General features: G+C 32.4%; 1 pseudogene across 1 annotated transcript; it reads left to right on the top strand.

The window, feature by feature from the left end:
* The first annotated feature begins 8,686 nt into the window (after positions 1-8,686).
* Positions 8,687-14,665, top strand: LOC146901206 (uncharacterized; annotated as a pseudogene). The gene is made up of 13 exons (XR_015021097.1): positions 8,687-8,892; positions 9,522-10,946; positions 11,058-11,216; positions 11,307-11,361; positions 11,914-12,062; positions 12,190-12,407; positions 12,539-12,621; positions 12,912-12,920; positions 13,079-13,167; positions 13,266-13,339; positions 13,417-13,467; positions 13,577-13,653; positions 13,919-14,665. The product of XR_015021097.1 is annotated as an uncharacterized LOC146901206 (transcript).
* Positions 14,666-15,665: the final 1,000 nt, after the last annotated feature.

Here is a 15,665-nt window from a genome sequence, read left to right on the forward strand (position 1 = left end):
TAATTATCATGTTGCAATTTGTCTGCTGCATTAAGGAAATCCTTATGGTTGTTAAAACTTTATAAACCTTTCTTAAATTATTATAAACACCGCTAATTGATATTGACTCTAAAATGCAATCTTGCATAGGTTCATTATGGGATAATAAGTTAATAACTACCTTAGTGACCAACTTAGCAACACATGAGCTATGATTTGTTCTTCTTTTTCTGCTCTCTTGTGCATATATATGATCTGAATTTGTGTTAAAAATGGAAACTCCATTGTTAGTTAGAGAAAGATAAATTATTCAATGTTTTAAGAATATGATTTGTTCTTCCTTTTTATGTTAACCCTTTGATTCTCTGGAGAATGAGGCCTTAGTAATCCGGAGTTCGATCGTGAGGTAAGTATAGTCTGATCAACAATTCTTCCACCCAAAAATAGAACTAGGGTTCTCCCGAACGAGGAAATTTCATTGTTAGTTACAGAGATACTTTTATTTATAATAAAAAAAAATTATTCAACGTTTCAAGAATATGAAAAATCATAAATATTATGCCTAGAAAATTAACTATTACATATATATATATATATATATATATATATATATATATATTTAATGCAACAAATTTATATATGATGCTCCCATAAATCAAAATTTCTGAATCCGTCCCTAAACCAAATTAAATGTTTATTCAAATTTAAATTGACAATAGGAAACAAAATAACATATAAATTTTCCTCCGCAGCAGCATATTGTCCAAGATTATCCAAGTCTCTCAATATGCTGCTAAACACATGCATACATTTATTTTGATAAGCTTAGATAATGGATAGTTACTGAAATTTATTGTATGCCAGAGAATGCACTAGGGGAAACCGGCAAAATAATGGACAAATGCAATAAATCACATAGCTCATTCCAAATTGTATTATCTCTATTTCACATATATTTAACTAATATATGAGACTTCAAATCCACACATAAGTTCTCAACTGGAAAAAATGTTAAGTATCCATTTGGTCGCGCGTACCAAATGTGAAGACTACAACACTAGCTCATTTCGAGTGGAAAAAATAGTATATCCAGCAAGGATCCTCTTTATTTTATTTTTTTTCTCTTTTACCTTTAATTTAGTGGGCATGCCCTCCCTAAAATTTGAAAAGATAAAGTGTGTAGCATATGGCAACCAAATATATCCTTACAAGGCAAAAGCAACAAAGGAAACATACATGTAAAAGGTAGCATGCCGACGGCAAGGTTAACGTGGACAAATGGAAAGAAAAAAAACATTGTTGTCTTGCGGTCAAAAAATATCAGCCATGAATAAGAATTTACAAGCTTCGTGGGGAAGGGGTTTGGAAAAAGTTGAATATTTCATGCAGAAATTTTTATGCAAAAGTTGATAACATTTTTTTAGGAAATAAATCTTGTACATCTTAATGCTGATGAATCATTGGACTTGATTATTCACTCAAAATGTGTATAATATGATAGAGATAAGACAATATGTGGCCTTATTATTTATAATTAACTTTAAATAGTTCGTAGTTAAATTCAATTTATTTACTTTGTCAAAATAAAAATTTACTTTGATGTACTTCATGTTAGATCTATCGTCAAAGCTTACGATGTAATACTTGTGTCTTAGATGTCTCTCATTCATCCCCTCATTTTTCTTCCGCTTAGATTAACAACTCTATATTCCATTTTTTAAGTGGCTATGAATGTCATCTAAGAGTACACACATCGCCTGGCAAAATGGGTGGTAACACACTAACCAATGCATTTGTGTCATAGTATCTTGGATAGTTGGCATTGGATATGAGTAGCTAAGAGCAACTTTAGTGCTATGTTCTACAGTGTTCTTAAAATGCAAAAAGCCAAAAACATGTTCTTAATTTTTACTCCATTGGAGGAGAGTGACATGGTAAGCCATGTTGGAGAACAATTCCTTGGGGAGAACATGTTCTAGCAGATTTTGTGTCAGGAAAAGTAGAAGAAGTAGAGATAAAATAAAGGGAAAAAAATAACAAAACTGCTGCAAGGCTTTTGAGAGGAGAAATATATTAAAAAGAAAATAAATAGACGTGGGTCTATTGTGGGACCCAAAAAAGTAATATAAGAACATAAATATGGTTCTTGCATTGGAGTAAAAATGAGTAATTGTTCTTAAATCTTATGTGTCATCTATGGACCCACAAAAAATGATTGAAAAACAAAATTTTGGTTCTAGCATTGTAGATGCTGAGCATCTACAATGCTAGAACAAGATTTGTGTTCTTCAAGCATTTTGGTGGGTCCATCATTGCCACATGAGGATTCAAGAACAACCATGTAGTTTTACTCCAATGCAAAAATACAATATTTGTTCTTAATTTATTTTAAGTTGGTCCCACTCAGTTTTCCTTTCCCAGCCCACTACACCCCACTTCCTCTCTCTCTCTCTCTCTCTTCTCTCTCTCTCTCTCTCTCTCTCTCTCTCTCTCTCTCTCCTGTTTTCTTCTTTTTCTGACAAGAATTGCAAAAAACAGAGTTCTACCAAGTTCTCTAGGGAGAACGGTTCCACAACATGGCTTCCATGTCATTCCACTCCAATGGGATAGAACAACATAAAAACAAGTTCTTATGTCCTCAAGAATAGATCATAGAACAACATTGGAGATGCTCGAAACCATCCATAGTATCAATGCATTGCCACGATTCTTTTATTGCATTTGTCAGAATTTGTATTACTTTTGAGTTTTTTTTCTTCTTTTAATTAATATTTATATTATTAAAGTATATTGTTGTTGTAAGATAAGTGGGACCCCTTTTAGAGTTTTAGAAGAGTGGTATGAATATTTAGAAAATGTAATTGAGTAGTTTAAATAATTAAAAAGTGTGAAGTAATATAATATATCACTTCCTCCGGTCACATTTATAAGCAAAAAAACATTTTTTAGGTTCATTGAATACATAATGTATTTGGTCTATATATAGACCAAATACATTATGTATTCAATGAACCTGAAAAATGCTTTTTTGCTTATAAATGTGACCGGAGGGAGTATGTGGGACCCATTTATACCACCCATATCGGTGGCATGAATGTGTATGCTCTAAGGTGCTTCACTTTCCATTCTCTCTTTCTTCATATTTTTTCCTTTTCATCTTCCATGTTTTCAATTCAATTATCCTCTATCTATTCAATGTATTTATGTTAAATTTAACCTTTTTAATCACTGTTAAATTTAACCTTTTTAATCACATATCCTAGTTGTATCGTATTTTGAATTTAAAATTTTTCATATATCACCGTATCGGTATCGTATCGTATCCATATTGTGTCAACTGTCGGAGTACCATAACTCTTAATCATAATTTCCCTCCCCAAATTTTTTGTTAATGTTTTCCCATAGGTTTCCTAATATCTCATTGGAGACATTCAAAAACTAAATGTGAGTACCAAGTTAGGATTTGAATATTGATAAGCACCGTTCATAATAATTAATAATAGTAATTTATTTAGGGGTTTAATGATAGTAATTATTGTTAATAATAATATATAGACTTAATTATAATTATGGTCCCTTATTTTTACTCATTCATGTAATTGGTCCTTATATTTTAAAATTGAGTAATTTTGGTCACTTTTTCAAATAAGAGTTGGTGATATGTCATCACTTACTCTTAATGCTTATTAGGTCTAACTTATCATCACTTACTCTTAATGCTTATTAGGTCTAACTTATCACTAAACCTAATTTTTTCCCTCTAAACACCTCTCATTAATTGCTAATCAACCCTAAAAATATTTCTCTCCTTAGGTTTGAATTTGAATTTTAAAATTTTGCATTGCAATATGTTATTTTTCCTATTTTTTGTGAGCATTGAGTGAGCCTTAGTGATAGGAGTGTTTGTTGGAACGTCATATACAAAAAACAACGTGGTAGGCTATTTCCAAGGCATTTATACGTATCTCTTCACACTCCCTTCCTGCCATATATACGTGGAAGCCAGAATGGATTGAAACACATCCTTTCATCTTCACTGAATCGTCCAAACCCAAAATATTCATCTTCCTGAATGTCTCTCCCTCTTCCTTTCTTTTCTTCCCAATTTTCTGAAGGGGGTTGCTACAAAATACATATTAGCCTATACCTCTCAACAATGTTTTTGCAGCACTGAGCAGAAGGCTCTGATGACTCAATTAATGCGGTGGTATTGACTACGGTGGTCAACGATGAAGGTATAGGCTATCATGCTATACATTCTTGCATGAAGGAAGAAATTTGAACTCAAGATCATTGTAAATAAAATATAAACTCAGAGTTTAGCTAATAGTTCTTTTTGGAATAATATAATTTTTCTTTCATTTATTATTGCTTGATTTTTTATTTTTGGAAGACCTCTCTTCAAAGCTTCTCTGCCATGTGAATGAATTCCGCTTTTCTCGACTGTTAAATTGAAGTCTAAATGCTTAATAGATTTCGGCACCTATTAAGATTGTTGGAATAATACTCTAATTCTTATATTACTTCCTCTATGATTTTCTCTCTGAGTGTTCAAAGCTGCAAGAGCAGCTGCAGAAATTGAAGGTTTATTGTTCCTTTCTCTTATTCTTAAAATTTCATTTGGTGCTAATTTTATTATTATTATTATTTGACAGGATAGTGTGGATGCACCGATAAATTAAAAACAACAGGTTTATCCATGAAGGAAACAATTACTAAAAAGAGCTTTCTCAGTTGTTACAATTTTTTTAACGTGATTTAATTTTCTTCAATTTTGAGCGCTGCCGTTCTTTTTTCTGTCAATAAGAATTAATAATAGCCGAAACATCAACAGTGGAATCATTTCCAATGGACCTGATGAATCTTGGAGGTTATGTGGTTTCATTTAGATCCAACCCTCTTTGCTTATATTATATTAGGTTTATATGCATGTTCATTTATATTTTTAGATTCTTTATATTGTAACGTATAGAAGAAAAAAATTATAACAAGAAGCTTTGGCAGATCTTGGGGCAATGACAGATGCATTAGTGTCATTTGCTTTATTGCTTGTTTGCTCACTGATGGATTAATATTTTTGCACTGACGTCCACTCTATTATGGTTTAATGACAAAGTGGTTTCCTTTTTGTCCGTTCTGATTTGTGATCTATTATAGTTTGATGACCAAATGATTATTCACTTTTTTGCATTCTTTAATATTTTGGAAAGATGTTGCACGTAAAAGGGAATGAAATGTGCATATGAAGATCAAATGGAATAGTTCTCTTGAGAATCACTTCAATTAACTTGGCTATACTGGTGTAAAGAACAAGACTTTTGCTGGTGATGAGTTTGGTGATCAATCTATAATTGAATTTTGGTTTTGCATTCTTTTCTGTTTTAACCGGTAGTAGTGGTAGAGAGTGAGCAATAACCACTGTAATATGACTGATCAAATTAGTTTAAATTATTTATTTAGTCAGAAATCAGTGCTAATCAATTCCAGCTAAAACTATTTACCATTTGAGCAATAATGGTAATGGATGGTGCAAATTTAAGAAAAGGCTTTTGCAGTTATCATACACCACACGTCAAGTTTTTCTAATGAAATTTCATCTAAATTGTTTTACAACCGAAATAAAAAACAATATCTATAAATTGTTTCACTAAAATAAGAACTTTTTTTTAAGGGTTAATTATGTTTCTAGTCCCTATAAAATAGCGACCTTGTAAGTTTAGTCCCTACTTAATTTTAATAGCATTTTTAGTCCCTAATTTTGTTTTTCTGCACTGAGTATTAGTCCCTACTCAATTCAAATTTGTTTAATTTATGCTTAAGCTCTTAAATTTTTGAACAATTTTTTGCAGACATATTTAGAACATTACTAAAAGTTCGTCCGCAAAAAATTATCGCAAAATTTGATTTCTACATCCAGATTTTATTACTTTTTATCTTTAACTTTTGTCGTTTTCAAAAATTCATATTTAATTCATTTCATGTCAGAAAATTCTAAATTTTAGTAAACGAACCTTTCATAGTGTTCTAATCTTGTCTCAAAAAAATCGTTCAAAAATTTAAGAGTTTAAGGATAATTAATCAAACTTTGTTTTAGCAGGGACTAAAATTATAAGTAATTTTTTTTTATAGGGACTAAAAATGCTATTAAAATTAAGTACGGACTAAACTTACAAGGTCGCTATTTTATAGGGACTAGAAACATAATTAACCCTTTTTTTAATGAGGACCACAATGGAGTATTATTTCATATAAAATTAGAACATTGTATATGTTCACAAGTGCTCATATAAGAAGACATTGAATATTATTTCGATAAAATTGTCCACCAATAAAACAAGTATATTGTTGGTTAATATGTCGTTTAATAAAATATTGGGAATTTACTACTCTTAATATATATAAACAAAATATGTTCATGTAGCAGATTATATTTTGTGTTACTTTTTGTTTTATATAAATATCGCAGACTCTACTCTAAAAATAGTAGGATGTATGTGGACAAATGATGACATGATCATCTATGTATAAAAAATATTCTTAATAACCTGTTATTAAAATGATAAAGATGGTTTTGTTTTGTTTTTCGTCGTCTCATAAAAGTAAAATCACATGTTTCACTTTGTTAACCGTACGTCTGTACAAATTCTTGCCCCAAATTAAATTGGATATGATCCACAGTTAAATAAAATCAGCTACATATGCCCAAATATACAGCCGTGACTTTACCACTGCCTTTATTTTGTATTGTAAATATTAGCAATTTAACTGTTGTTTATAGGATATTCACATTCCCATGCAGTGTTAAATGTCTATCTCCATTTGCTTTAAATGGTGTTTCAGAGTTAAATCTAGAGAAGGGTTGAAGATATTAATCACATATGAAGACGGTGAAGATAATGAAATGACATCAAAATCGTCTATGAGGAAGTATTTTGTAATGTGTAGTATAAAAAATCCACATTTAGGAGATTGTAGAACTTCATTATCTACTGGTGTTGCATTTTAATTAACAATACATTACTAATTGACAATACATTGATATTAAATTTCATTTATATTTTGTTTTGGTATTAATTTCATATTAAGATTAGCAACTATATTTCGGCTAATAAGACCCGTGCGACGCACGGGTCACCAATCTAGTATTTTAAAAGACACATCATATGATTTGATGATGTAGAATTACCACCGATAATGAAATTTTAAAGAAAAACCTGCAATAACATATCATGATTTTTAAGTACAAAAATCCGACAGAGAACTAAAACCGTGTGATTTTAAAATCAGAAGACACTTTGTAAATCAGCGAAAATAAGATGACCAAAACCGTAATTAAGCTTATAATATATAATAATGATATATAATTAAATTCCCAAAGAAATAATTTCTTTTTTGACCAAAAAATTCCCAAAGAAATAATACTAAAATATAAACAAAAATGAATATAAAGTAAAGTCAAATGAATTTACAATTAAACGAATATAAAGCAAAGTCAAATGAATTTACAATTAAATTTGACCAAATTTCCTAAAAAAAATAAAAAAAAAATTAAATTTGACCAAATACATTTTTACTCTTTCTAGAATTCATTAAAAAAGGAATCAGTTAATAAAATATAGGGAAAATTATAATAACCTCCCTTAAGTTTGAGCTTAATACAACAAACCTCCCCTCTATTTTCTAAATCATCACATACCTCCCCTCTGTTAAATTCTGTTAATTCTCCGTTAGGCTACAAAAATCTGTGTGTGTCCTCTCTCTCAAAACATTGCCAAAAATCATGATATTCTAACAGAAATCTTTTATCTTCTCTCCATAGTCACTAATTTTCCACCTTGTCGTTGTCATCTCTGATCATTCACAGTTTCTTTTTATTCTAATGGTTATTAAACTGTTATCTATATACTGTGCTGTTTTTATACTTATTTTTCATTCACAGATTCTTTTTATTCTATTAGGTTATGAATTTATGTGTTTACTCAATTGTTATATTTGCAGTAAATACTAAGGGTGCGACATAAAGAACAAAGCTCAGATAAAAATGGTAGCAAGGCAGCTTGTTACAGTCAAGTTTGGCATATTATATATGTATGTATGTTATCATATGGCAAATTATAATATGGCTTGGCAAATATCTAATTACAGGTATCTTGATTCTTTATTGATTTTATGTGAAATATAGAATTGATGTATATCACCCAACTCTCAAATTGATGAGAGTATTATGACAGTATTCACTATTCAGTATTCAGTAAACAATTTGAAAAGCTAAACCTGCAAATGAAATAAGCAACATTGTAAGGAGGGAAAATGGAGTAAGATACTAGCTAGTTACTGCAAAAAGATGTATGACGTGATGATTACATCACCTTAGCATATGAAAATTTACACATGTTTACACGTGCAAGATTTTTTAATTAAAAAAGAAATAGTTAACGGAGAATTTAACGGTGTTATTGAAGAAGGGAGATGTTTGTCTATTTGATAAAAACTTAAGGGAGGTTATTGTTTATTTTAAAACTAGAGGGGGTGTCATTTCCATTTTAATAGAACTTAGGGGAGGTGAGTGCAATTTCCTCTAAAATATATTACAAAATTAATAAAAAAAAAAAAGTTAGTCAAAATAAAATAAATTGATTTTTAGACCAAAAAATAAAATAAATTGATAAAATATATAAAAAATGAAATGAAATGAAATGAAAATGTTACCTTCTCTTCCCCACTTCCTTTGTCATGCAGTTCACTGGTTAGAGAATCATTTCATTTCATTACACCGAATATTCTTTAAACTGACAGTGTTGTTGTTTGGAAGTTTCTGGAAACAGATCCTTCTTTTTTCCAGTCATGGGTGGCTCTCTTCCCTCTCCTCCTCGGAATTCCGATGACGATTTTGTCCTCAAGAGCGCCGTTGAGGTATAACTACTCTCATTACTTTTCAGTAATTTCATTTTGTTTAAGATACAATTGAAACCCTAGACTCAATTATGCTCAGCGGCGGATGCATGTAGAATGTTGTTGCCCCAACTGAAGAATTATTTTTTTATTTTTTTTTGTAATTTTGTTTACTCAATAAATCAAGTTGTGAAGTAAATGTATGAAGTATAATAAATTGTATTAATTTTAATCATTTATTTATTTTTCCAGTTTTTATTATCAATCATATAGTAACATTAAGCATATACAGTGATACAAAATATATTTGAAGGAAACAGTTTATAATTGTGTATACATTTTTTTTTTTTAACATATTTTAGTGTAATATGGGTGTTTTGATCATGCAATTGTGTATTTGTTCTGTAAAAAAACATTTTTCTTTTATGAACATATTTTCGTGTAGTTTGGTTGTTTTGTTCATATAATTATGTATTTTTGCAAAAAAAAATTTGAACATATTTGTATAGTTTGGGGGGTTTTGTTAAAAAATTGTGTATTTTGTAAAAGATAAATATTTTTCTTTTATGAACACATTTTAGACTATTATTTTTACCCTCAGTTTGAAATGTTTCAGGATCTGCCACTGATGATGCTTAATTGTTGTGTAGGGTGGAGTTTCGCTGGAATCATTGGCCAAAGGTGTTGTTTCCTTCTCCCAAAGGTATTCCGTTACGGAATTGAATGAGCGCTGGCATTCTCTTCTCTACCATTATGACATTTCGGATGAAGCTTCCGTTGCCATGAACAATTTGGAGGTTGCCAAGCCTAACAGTGATGGAATCAAGGAAGCAGCCTTTGTGGATGTTACTGCCCGGAAGAGGAAAACTCAGACCCTTCGCAAGAAGTACTACGCCATGCGGAAGAGACTTCGCACAGAGGTTTTTTTTAATACTTTTGATATGGCTTTACGTGATGAGATGTGCATTGAAAATAACACCACTGAAAAAGAAATTGTTGGGTCTGGTATTATTAATAATTGTTTAAATAAGGATGTGAATAATAATTCGCTTGTCAATAGTTTAATTAATTATGGGAATCAATTGGGGTTAGTGGGAGCTGGGGCGGGGTCATCTCATTCAATGAGTGAAGATCCGCTTTGGAAGACAATGGAGGATGTCTCTGCACCTAACATGCCGGTCCATGCTAGTCTTGAAAATGGAGGTTCTGAGTCGAAAGAGACGATTCCCCATGTTTCTGATGCTCTCTTCAACTTGCCAAATGAAGACGAGCTTCTGTTTGTGAATATAGACGAGAAAGACGAGACTGCAGTGAAAAAACAGTCTGATGCGAATGTTGATTCCATTCTTTTGCGTTCTTCTTGTGACATTCAAGGTGAGGATATGTCTGTTGTTGGTGAGTCTCAGAAGTTGGTTGCAGAAACACGACTTGCTATGGCAAATGGTCCGTCTGCTGAGTTAGAGGTTGTTGCTGACTTGCCGGCTAGCAGTCATGGGGATTCCGGTTTTGTTGCTGATTGTGGAAATGAAGTCCAATCATCTGGTGCTGCGCATGGTTCTCACCCTAAGCCTGCTAATGAATTTAGGGTCTGTTCATTGAACACTGAAGATAGTGTCCCATCCCCGACCGATGGCATTGATGATGTAAACGAATCCACTGTAGTTCCTAATTCTGTGAACGTATCTGCTGTAGTAGTTCCTAATTCTGCGACTCCGAAACCCATATCAATTGTTAAAGAGGTGGGTTATCCAGATTCCTCCATCAGTAATAAAAAAAGAAATGAACCAGATAGAAGTTCGAAATCAAGCAAGGTTCATGTTGCTGCTGTAAAGAAAAGAAAAGACATTCCTTCGAACTCTTCCGCGGCTTTGCAGTCAGATCAACCAGGATTAGTGCCTAATATAAGCAAGGAAAACCCTGTTGCTGCTGTACCGAAAACTGAAAATCCCCCAAAGAATTTGATTTCTGCAGTTTCTAGACAGAGTAACAATTTCATTGCCAATACCAATCAAAGTCAAAGCAGATTAGTTCATGCAACTATGAAGCATGCCTCATATGGACAACCAACACAAGAGGTTAGATGTGTCCATTGCTGGATACACATAATTGAAATACCCTTTAGGGAAATAATTATGATTATACTTTTATTAAGAATAAAGTTTATTGAAGTTATATGTTATTTACAGGTAATTGTTGCTCTGCCTTCACCTGGCAATACAGATCCAAAGAAAGAGGAACATAAGACTTTACCTGATTCAGAAGCAAAATTATGCATCAATCAGGAAATAGGCGATGATGATGATGATGAGAAAGAGATTCCTTACTTTTCTGATGTTGAGGGAATGGTAAGTATACTATGTTGCATTGAATAGCAATAATTTCCCATATTCATTTGTGTTTGTTTATCTCTCATATTCTTGATGTTGCTTGCTCAGATTCTTGAAATGGACTTAGGTCCAACCGATCAAGATACCGATGCAAGTACCGAAGGTATGTCACCTGACACTAGATACAATATAAATATTACAGTTCTATTTAAGGTTCTTAATTTTTGAAAGGGCCGCCTGTTGCATAAGGCTGTCGTCATGTTGGATCTAGGAAGCACCAAATCTACACAACTTACCATGTAAATGGATGGTTAAATTCTGTTTCCAGAAATGGACGGTTTAGTTCTGTCTCCATAACCTATGGCCACCTTGTCATTAGATAGCCAACCTTACTCTCGTGCCTTAGCTCACCCTCTGCATAGGATTTTAAATTTTACTTCAAAGGTTGTTAAAAATTTGAAAATAAAGGTTTAGATTTTTTAATGAAAATGGAAATTCATTGCTTGGTTCTGCGTTTTTTCTTTGTTCCTGTGTGGTTTCTTATAATCGAATAAACACTCCTTATATTAGTAATATGCTGGTCAGCCTTCATAAATGTTTATGAAAACAATTACGGTTAAAATATTACTAATATTGCTCGTCATTGAGTTTGGCCATTTCTAGGTATTATAGTAATGGTTGTTTGTCTACTAATGTTATATTCTTTTTATTCCAGTTTCGAGATTCCAAAACAAAGAAACTAAGAGGACCATCATAAGATTGGAGCAATCTTCTCAGGCCATGACGCGAAGAGCCATGGATTCTCGCGGTGCACTTGCAGTATTGTATGGGCGCACTGTGAAGGAATATATTATACAACCCAAGGTGCACTTATGAATTTGGAGCTCTTGTTTTCCTTTAAAATATGGGGGAGAGGAACTTTTACGCATACTGCCTTCCACCTCATATCACTGCATGTTTGCATGTCGTCATGATTTATTGTCTTGCATAGTATGGAGATTTGCATTCTTTGAGTTTGTCAATGAGTCCTCGCTCTCAGTCTAGCTGTGTTACAACCTCACAGAATATGTCATCTGATGTTGTTGAAAATTCTGTTGCTATGGATACAAAGAAAAGAGGAAGTGAAAAATTTGAGCAGAAGCAAATTGTTCATAGGAAATCTATTAATACTTTTGGTCAAAGAACCTCTCAATATAGAGGTGTAACAAGGTGTGTTTAGTTCTAATTTTTTTTACTAGTACTTAATGTTGTTTGAAGTTTTTATGTTTTTTTATTTCTCTTTTTATTTATTTATTTATTTATTATTTATAATATAAAGTGTGTTTTGATTTGTTTATTAGGCATAGATGGACTGGCAGATATGAAGCTCATCTATGGGACAACAGTTGCAAGAAAGAAGGCCAAAGCAGAAAAGGAAGACAAGGTAAGAATGATACTATGTGAACATTTGGATTCACCCGATGATTTTGCGGAAGCTCCAAAATATAGTTTTTGTCAAAATTACGGTGTCACTATGATTCCGTTAAATTCGCTGTGAATCTAAAGATCTTGTCACTTTTTAATTTTGTTTTTTTCTAGTGTATTTTATTGTGACACATCTATTATGAAAGATTTACATTTTTTTATTTGTCATTTCTTGTTCTTGTTTTTGTTTTTTGCTTTCTTTGCTTGGCGGGGAATGCTTATGCTACTCAAATATTTGATGAGACACAGTTTATCTTGGTAAGATTTCCAAAGTCATACTAGAAGTATCTTTTGTTATTAGATTCTGTTTCAAATTCCCTGAGCCTAGATTAACCAAATCATTTAATAATTTGCTTATGTTTTTAACATGATGAAAATTAATAATTATGCAAGTCTTTCCAAAATTTTGATTTTAGGGGGTTATGATATGGAAGAAAAAGCTGCTAGAGCTTATGATCAAGCAGCACTCAAGTATTGGGGACCATCCACTCACATAAACTTCCCTGTTAGTAATAACAATCATTAGTTTGTTTCTGTCTATTGTCTCAATTCCACTTATAAAGTCTATTAATTGATTTTTTTAATTACATTCTCTTATAACAGTTGGAAAATTATCAAAATCAACTTGAGGAAATGAAGAATATGACAAGACAGGAATATGTTGCTCATTTAAGAAGGTAAAAAATCTTTGCTAGTTTTTTTTCTATCATCTCATGTTACTTGTTCCTAACATCTTTAACTTTGGTCTTATCAGAAAAAGCAGTGGATTCTCAAGAGGGGCTTCCATGTACAGAGGAGTAACAAGGTCTCACATGCTATATCAATTACTTAGTATTAACCATTAAAATTCAATTAATAATATTTATTATATTTCTAAAGTATTTTTGTTCAAACCCTTGTTCACTTGGTAGCAGACACCACCAACATGGAAGATGGCAAGCTAGAATTGGTAGAGTAGCTTGTAATAAAGATCTATATCTTGGAACATTCAGTGAGTTCTTTCATAATCTTTGGTTAATTATTTCCATTGATCATGTACCAATTTAATATTGTAATGTCGTAGACACATGTAGATATGTTTAATCACTTGCATTTTCTTGAAATATTAATTCCTGTTAGTGTCATGTCTAATGTTCATGTCTGTGTTAACGCTAGATGTCACTTACACGAATTTGCCACTACTAGTTAAGCTTATAATCCAATGTTACCATGAAAGATTAAGCTAATTACTTTTCTCATTGAAATGAAATTTTTAGGTACTCAAGAGGAAGCAGCTGAAGCCTATGACATTGCAGCTATAAAATTCAGAGGTGCTAATGCAGTGACCAACTTTGATATAATAAAATATGATGTTGGAAAAATCATGGCTAGTAGTAACCTTTTTAACATTGAACAAGCTAGAAGGAACAAAGAGGTGGTAGATATTAGTTCAACTCAATACATTGATCAGAACAAACCTTCTTCTGCATATGACAACAATGCAGAAAAATATGGTTCTGTATCATTCCTCCCAACCAGTTCAACAATTTCAACAGAATCAACCAAGATTTGAGAATGAAAGAACTCATCAAACTTTTTCCTCAGTGTCTTTGGATTACATGTTTCATCAAGAAGTAGTTGAGGAAGCAAGTAAGATGAGAACACATGTGTCAAATGCTTCTTCATTGGCTACAAGTTTGAGTAGTTCAAGAGAAGGTAGTCCAGATAGAACAAGCTTGCAAAATCTCTCTGGAATAATGCCTTCAACAGCTTCAAAACTATTGGTTACTTCTGCTCCAAATAGTAATTTGAATTCTTGGGACCCTTCACAACATCTTAGGCCTCCCCTTTCTTTGCCTCAGATGCCAGTTTTTGCAGCATGGACAGATGCTTAGTCCCTTTCTTTTGTTCTCTATCACACTCTCAAGTAAAATTTCAATGTTTTTTTTTCTTATACATTTTGCATGGAGGGACAATATGTAAGAAATGGTGATGGGAGATGGTAAAATTGAGGGTTTACTTAATTATTGAACTTTTTTGATACAAAAAAGTTTAGATAAGTTAAATCTCACATGATCTAGAAACAACATCTTGTGTAAAACAGGGTAAGGCTGCGTACAATACACCAAATGGTGGGACCCCTTCTCGGACCCTGCATATGCGGGAGCTCTAGTGCATCGGGTTGCCCTTTTTAAGTTAAATCTCACATGATCACTTGTGTCAAGACTCAAGACATGTTTCGAGGCTCGAAATTCTGCCTTAACCTTTTTAGTAACTACATTTTCGTAGTAAAGACAAGAATTCCCTAAAGATTTTACAATCCTTTAAGGCATGGTATTGTAGATTGAATGATAGCAAAAATGATTTTAAATTCCATGTGAAGTTGCACCGCAAACATTTATATTACAACAAAATGCGAGAAAATGTGACCGGTGCAGTTGAAATTACGGACACCATGTCGTTGTAGAGACCTCAAAATCCTTTATATTGGACTACAATTTCGGACCGTTATTTTATACCGTACATAAACAGATGAGAAGGCTATAAAAAGGTGATGATTGAGAGAATGAAATGATCAAGGCAATATGGTAATGTGGTAGACAACATTAATCATTATTTTCAACATTTGCAGGTCCCAATTATGTCTAGTTGGGCATGATATATCTATTTAAGTTTATCCTTTGACCATAATAATCCTAAGGGAATTACTTTTCCCACCCTATGGCCTTCTCGCGCGCCCTATGCAAATGACCAACATGCCCTCCGGATTATATATTCCGGAACATCTATACATTTTTCGGAATATAGAATCCGGACAATTGCGAAGTATAAAAGGAACTTCACCCCCAATTTTTACAGTTTCACTTTCCCCATTCTCTCTCTCTCTCTCTCTCTCTCTCTCTCTCTCTCTCTCTCTCTCTCTCTCTCTCTACATTATCCCAAATTCCGAACACCACAAATCTTGTCCAAATTTGGAGTTTTCTTGCTCAAAAGCACCGCATTTCAACCATTGTCAAACATCAT

This window comes from Medicago sativa, chromosome 8 (genome assembly GCF_051527215.1).
Source record: "Medicago sativa cultivar Bolivia chromosome 8, Bolivia_mono, whole genome shotgun sequence".
In the NCBI taxonomy this organism is placed as follows: domain Eukaryota; kingdom Viridiplantae; phylum Streptophyta; class Magnoliopsida; order Fabales; family Fabaceae; genus Medicago; species Medicago sativa.